This window comes from Wasmannia auropunctata, unplaced genomic scaffold (assembly GCF_000956235.1).
Source record: "Wasmannia auropunctata unplaced genomic scaffold, wasmannia.A_1.0 LD336060.1, whole genome shotgun sequence".
Lineage (NCBI taxonomy): Eukaryota > Metazoa > Arthropoda > Insecta > Hymenoptera > Formicidae > Wasmannia > Wasmannia auropunctata.
The window spans coordinates 1,319,703-1,327,363 of record NW_012026830.1 but is presented as its reverse complement, the minus strand read 5'-3'; positions in this window follow the sequence as shown (position 1 = coordinate 1,327,363).

Below are 7,661 nucleotides of genomic sequence, written 5' to 3'. Positions count from 1 at the left end.
TAATATATGAAAATATAGTATACTTAGCGCGAAACGCTACGTCTCTTGATCCGACCTTCTGCATAACATTAAGAGCGAATTCCGAAAATATTGCGTCAATTTGACATTCTCGTACGTTAGTCATTTTCAGATTGCGGCCGCGTCCGTCCGTACGTCCGGAATGTCACGTCTCTAGTAAATTCAGCGTGCGCGACGTTTCCAACCGGGTGGCCCTTAAATCTCCTCGATCTTCCGATTTGCGGGCCACGCCGTTCCTCTTTCCGCGCGGCAAGGTGGCCCGGCTGTCGCGTGTTGCAAACGCGGCGAGCAAACACTATTATACAACGCGGTCGAGCTGGTACGAGCACGTGCATCGATCCTTCGCGCGTCGAGTCGAGACGGGTAAATGCAGTGCTTGCAAGCTGTCCGCCTCGCAAAAGAACTCCCGTGTGCTAACGACGCTCCGCACGCGCTCGCGCAAACCGCAACGGAGATCTGCCCGGCTCCCCGGCAACCGCGGAGTTTCGCAACCCATTTTTAACTGTTAAACGGCCGGGAGAGAAAGAGAGAGAGAGAGAGAGAGAGAGAGAGAGAGACCAGTCTCGCGTCTAAACGGACAATCCGCTTCTATAACGAGCTGAATCACGGAGATTAAACGTTCCTTAACGCGTCACGATGACGTATAACTTTCGTTGCTCGCGCTCGCGTATACGGCAAAGTAATATAAATTTCGCCCGACCCGCGCCAACAAAGTTGAGTCCGCGAGAGCCGACGGGCGCGCGGCGCGGAGTTTCGAAACTTGCCGTAATTAGAAAATATCACTCATGTGATTTCCCGCATACAGAGCGCATTCCGCGCTCACTTTCGAGCCTGCAGATTTAACGTCGTCTTCTTGGGCGAACGTCTTCTGCTCCTTCAACTTCCTCCACGTAGAAAGATCTATGCAAATTCTCTGGCTGACTTCGTTCCGAAAATCTAATTTTTGAACTTCATCTTCCGCGAGATTTGGAAGATGAAAGATTCTGCACGCGCCATCATCGAATACAAGCGTTTTCTTTCTCTCTTTTCCGGATGTGCCAACATCGCACTCCGCGACGTCGCTCTCGCCCCCTCGCGCTACAATGACGGGGTGGAGGAGGGGAGGCATTACGAACAACGGGTAACACTTATAAGAGAGACTTGCCATTTTGCACAACCACGCTTATGCCACGCACGCGGTTGCTGAAATCCGGATAGGATTTTATTTCCTGCGACTCGCTTTTGTCTCTCTAACGAGATTTTGCGAGAGATTTGGCGCGCCCGGCCGCTCCCGCCGGGGAGTCTGCGAACTCGATCGTACGGAACCGAATTACACGGGCCATTCGCTTGATATTCCGCTCGTCGACTCTTCCTCATCGGATACTTTCCAACCACCTTCTCTTTTTCTTTCTTTTTCTCGCCCACTGCCTCCGCCGCCGCCAGGAACTCCGCGACCCGGAACGTGCCGCGGTCCTCACGCACGTACACGCATTTTCGTAATTACGAACGAGCGCGTCCGGGTGGCGCGAGTCTCTCTTTGTGCCGTCGAGGAATTTTTACCTCCGGATAGACGTCATCCCGAGAAGGAAATCTGTTATCTCTCTGAAATTTTATATCGCATTTGAATATTTTGACACTCCGTGCATCTCCATATTTCTATATTTCTCTTTCAGGTGTCTCTTCGTATCTACACATATGTATCAGTATAGTGTAAATGTCAATATATCGGTGTGATATAATCATTATCAACATTTCTGATGCGGTATCGTATTAAAATGTATATACGTTTCTGGATCTCTCTTTGATGCGCAATACAGGCAATACTGAAGTACGTATATTATACAACAACGGTGACCTGCTAATACCATTCGACTCGCTCACTCGGTGTACTCTTCCTTTTTATCTCCTGCTTCTCTTTCTCCACCGCGTATCGCGCGGAGGCGTTTACGCAACTTTGGACGTGACTCATCACGCATTCACGTACGCGCTGCGTAATTACGCACGTCGCTATATATACATATATATTATATACATATACATATATAAGACGTTGCGGAGGAAGTTCGCTATAACTTACAACACGGCGTTTCCAGCCGTCCAAACAGCCGCTCGTTAAAAACACAATAATTACTTGTGTGAGCAACACAATGAGTGAGGATCTCAACATTGTCAACTTATAATAATTGATAAATGACTCACATCTCAAGCGGCATAGAAAACTGATATTCTATTTATGCTTACACAATTAAATGACAAAGTTAATTTATTATTTATTTATATCACCTCGCAAAAGGCAGAAGTTATAATTAGAACCGAGACAAGGAATGCACGCGATGAATCGTAGAAAGCCGTTGGCGCGCGAATAAAGTAACTTTCGTCGTCGTCTTATCTGAATGTCGGCACGAAGTACGAATATTTTACGTTAATTAACCCCCTGCTTCGTCGTCGTCGACCGTTTTACCTCGCGATTCTTCGTCGTCGTCTCTTTTGAACAATAGTGCGCGAACTGTACGTGGCCTCAATGCTCTATCGGGAATATCTCGATATTGCGACGCGTACAGAGAGAGAGAGAATGAATTTTCGCTATAAAATAATACAAATCTGCGTCCCTTTCTACTCGTACCACGTAAAATATTTGCACATCCTTTTAAAACTATAACTCAACATACGTTGAGTTTACGTGGTACGAGTAGAAAGGGACGCAGATTTGTATTATTTAAGATTTGTATTATTTGTTTTATATAAAACGATACGAGTGCACTTTTCTTTTTATTACAAATTAATGATGATTCTAAATTTTCCATTACACAGTTATATCGTAAATACGTAAATGTTGCAAAATTTTAAAGAAGATATCTCTGATATCGCTTATTATAATAAAACGTAGAGATGGCTGTTTACATAATGGGTTATTCCAATTGGTTTTTTTATTCAATTTGCGTTACGCAACAGCGGCGGAATATATGTTAAATATCGGTTAAGCCATCAGAAATGGTCACGGATCGTGCATCTCACAATATGTCCTGGCCGTCCTGTATCATTGTCCACACGCGTGCGTCCTGTCGCCGTTCTCACGCCGCAGAAAATGAGTCGTCGAGTCGCGAGCGCGAGTCGTGACCGTCAATCCCAAGTCGTTCCAGTTCGAAAAAGCGGAGCTGTCAGAATAAACCGCGCGCGTTTCTCGTGGAGGAGCATTAATGGGACGATTCAGTTGAGAATCGTTTATCTCAGCCATTTGTTCATCGACGGATGGCTCGGTCGTGACGAAAGTCGACGGTGACGGGAAAAACGAGATAACGGGTCCTCTCACGCGGTTACAACGGGTAAAACTCGAATTGTCCTTTCTTTCTCCCTCTTTCTTTCATGTACGAATTTGCCCACTGGGTCAACAGCTGGACTACTGGCTGATCGATATCTATTCCGGTTCTGAACGAAAAGACACGCGAACCAGGTATTTAATGGCCACGCGGTTGCGGTGCGACAAAGACGGAGAAAGAAAATACGGCGCAATACGAAATGCAGAGAAATGGACGTACATATTTTTTATCAAATCATATTACGTCGAAGTGAAAGGGAGAAAAATTTCGTATAGCTTCTCCGTAAATAGTTAAATTCCCTGACTAATTTCTTTGATCATTCATTATTAATTCATCTGCTCCATTTACTCTTTCTTTTGAAATTAAAGTACAATTCAGTCATTAGTTTAAGAAAGGAATCGATGAATTTTTCAGAAAATAATGAGTATTCCGTACTAATTATTTTTCGCAAAACAATACAGTTTTTAGAGAAAACGTAAACTTAGTTCCTCCAATGTTTTAGCGACTCACATATATTCATTTCTTTATTGTACATCTGGCTCTGCCTTTATTTCAAGTATATAACCTGCCTAACTTTTCCACGAAGTAAACGTTTTGGTAAATTGATAGCATTAGTCGCCATGTTGAGGTTAAAATGGATAACAAAATCTGTAATTTCTTAATTTTTTCCTGTTTTTGGTACAAAACACACCAGAGCCAGATGCATTAGCATGTGTGTTTTAATCGTGGAAAAGGAAATTTTATTCTATACGATTAATACGAAGTATTTTGTATCCAACAAAAATGGTATTTTTGTCAATAAAACAGACGGCTTTAGCATCCTCTTAAGCTAATCAGCCTCCAGCATTCTGGTTGACGCCATACTTTCGGGCTCCGGCGTTCTAGCCCTCGCCTGCGAGCTCTTCTGCAAGCTCGCCTCCTCCTCCCACGAAGGCGTCCTCACCCTCGTGTCGTCGTCCCACAGCGCCTCGAACTGCGGGTTCACCTCCATCCGCGTCCTCGCTCTCGCATCGTTGTCATCGCCGTTGTCATCATCATCGTCATCGCAACTGAGAAAGTAGTTCTGAAAGAAAAAAACATTGTCTCACTCCAAAATGATTTGCTAGGCTTTTTGTACTTACTAACAATACACGGCTCTCATGCTCTTCCAGCTTCCGACGCAGTGCTACTCTCTCCGAGTCAGCACTCTCATTTACGTCCAGCATTATTCACTCCCAAATTCGTGTTGAAAATACGCAATTTGATTTCATCGTCAAATGTATGTCACAATTTAAATTATCACTGAATCTATTGTGATCTCTTAGTAATTTGTTTTCACCAATTTCACGATTTCGTATCATTTAATTGCTTAATTAATTATCAATTAATCGATATATTATTGATTAATTAATTAATTAACCCTTTTGACTTACATTACCTCCATCCTTGACCTTGACCTACATTTGATCCAGAACCCGCCTATACTATCTACTAACGCCTGCCACGTAACGCGAAAGGCGTCGACGACTAAGGGTAGAATATCGTGGCAACGTCAATTACTCCCTGCGAGTTTCCTTAAGGCGATGCTGAAATTCCGACATTTGCATTCTAAGTAATAACTTCGAAATGAGTGAACGGATTTGAAAACGCTTTTACAGGATTGAAATAGAGATACAATGTGAACGCGCGAATTATATATTTGTAATAAAAACGAAAAAATATGAAAAAATTACTTTTTTTCTTGTCGTACAACTATTATAACCTCTCACCTGACGTAAACATTTCATTGGTACAAAAGTTCTGTAGCTCATATGTACAAAAAAATAATTCGCGCGCATCGGATTACTTGCACAAATAACACAAGACCTTTGAGCTACGATTGGTAGCATAGAAAAACAATTATCGCTTAGAATGCAATTTGTGGTAATTCGTACGCTTGGCTAAAACCCGTATCAGACTAAAGATTGAGATTGAGATTGGAATGGAATTTGACCAATTAAAACATAGTTTACTAAATTTGGGATTGGTTTTTTTTCTTCTAATTGGTTAAATCCCAATTCAATCTCAATCTCAAGCTTTAGTCTGATATGGGCTTAAGGTAAAGACGGCAAAAATTACGTTTGGCAGTAGTGCCGGATTTTCCAAGAGATGGCATTTCAATAAGGCATTTCAATTAGGTAAGGACATTCCACGTGTTTGAGTGAGACAGAAGATATTGTAAGAAGTTCATTTAGAGATACCATTGACACTGAAGAGTCTGCTTTATCGACTTTGTACAAATTTTTCTGACCTTCCAGCATCGCCTTAACAATCAGCTGTAGCTGTCTGTATACATTTTTTGACTACGATGTTTAACAACCTCGTCAAGTTCTGTCATCATTTAAAAAATTTTTTTCTACGTAATTTATTTTATAAAAATTATCGTATATTTATAACATTTCATGCAACGCGAGACATTTTGAGAATTGTAAAAATTATTCGGGCGATGCTAGTTTCAAGAAATTTTACGAAATGCTAAAAAATAACTTGGCGTTTAGCTGTCTCGATTATTTATTGTATTTAAAGTAGTTTCCCAAGATTTTGCAGTTGATAAAACACGGAGGGGTCAGCTTTAGCTCGAATGATGGCTGAGATATAATAATAGATGGTGTTACTTGTTTTATCGTGAAACTTCTAGAAAGTCCTAGAACTCCTCGAGCTTTATAGCTTCGTATCCAACGTCGGAATTTTCAATGGTCACGCATAGAACAGTACTGGCGAGGAAACTCGTACATTCTGTTGCGAATTATTCAAAAGATGCTTTTCTTTTCTGATTGCTGTTGTTAATGAATTTATTATCTACAGTTGTAATTTTTATAAAACCATACTCAAACATCCATGATTAATTACGTTTATACAGTAACAACGTGCAATTAAAGTTAAATTAAGAAGTAAAAACTTTTCTGCGTTTGTTCGAGTTTTTTTTTTATACGTGCATTTATCAAGTATGATATAGCAACTCCCTTTAACATTTATAGTCAAAGTTTTTTTAATAAACTTTGAACTACAATCCCTCTACAATAAATTTCAAACTAAAAGGCCAGCGAATTGTTTCAGCGCTGAAGTTCCACACAATCCTGAAAGGCTTTGATAAAAATAAAAACAAATGGTGTTAAATATATAAGTGAGAGGAGCGTAGAAAGCTTTCGATAGCGTATCAAGTAACGCGCGCTCGGTTTTTGCTCGCGACCGATATAAAAATACCTTTTAAAATTGATCGGTTTACGCAGGAATTGAGCGACGACTACGGCAGCGCGAATCTGTTACGCAGGCCTCGGTCACCCGACTTTTGACTTCCCGCATCCCCCTTCGAAACATTACTGATTCTCAATCCGCTCGTGCGCAGCTACCTGACTACCATTGACTTCGTCGTGTCCTTTCAACGTTTATCGGTGACGCGCGAAAGAAAAGGGAGAGTAATCTCCAACGTGGTTATAGCATTGACTTTGCCGGGTTAGCTCTCCGCATTCTGCGTGAACATGAAAATGAAAGAAAGATTGTTAATTTAATTTAATTTAATGACATCTCCCTCTCTGATATTGTACGTCGACAAAGATAAAGAAAGAACTTCAGTTATTATACTTAGCAATGTCTACCATCATCAGTTTTATATCAACATCGAGCGAAAGGAAAAGAGCAGCGTCCCGTGAGACTTTAATGCTGCATTCGAATATCGAGTATTTCAAGTTCGATAGTACCGTATCCTATCCTATCTAATAAAATCTAAAAAAAGGCATGGCATCGATACTCGCATCTCTCGAAGTTTTGTTGCTTCTTTTCCGCGACGCTGATTGGTTGTCTCGCTGCGCTTACTTTGCGTAAGCGGCTGTGACATTGCATTTTGACAGTTGTGTGTATTGAGGTTGACGTAATTGTAAATTATAGTAAGAAGTGTCAAATAGTGCGCGCGAAGCGCGCGTTTGTAGTGTTAGTGTTATTATAATTGGTATTAAGAAATTTACAGGAAAATATACTTCGTAAGTTACGATCTCGCTGAGAATAAACGAATGCGAACAAAGTCGAATATTGTCTCGATCGATTTCGCGATTCCGATAAACAAACGTTTGCGGACGAGTGCCGACTGACGCGTAAAAACAGCGTCGAAATGTCGCCCGCGGCCATTATCCTAACCAGTGCCGGCGTGGCATTCACCATGGTGTCGAAACGCGTAAGGCTGCGTTCCCACTGAGCGCGTCACGCGTCGCGAAAAAATTTCCAATCAAAACATCCCATTTTATTGCGTAACTTGCCTTGCAATCCGAGATTTCATACCAAGAAAAATTCTTTTATCTCTAGAATGACGAATAATCTAATTGATGCGTCTTGCAA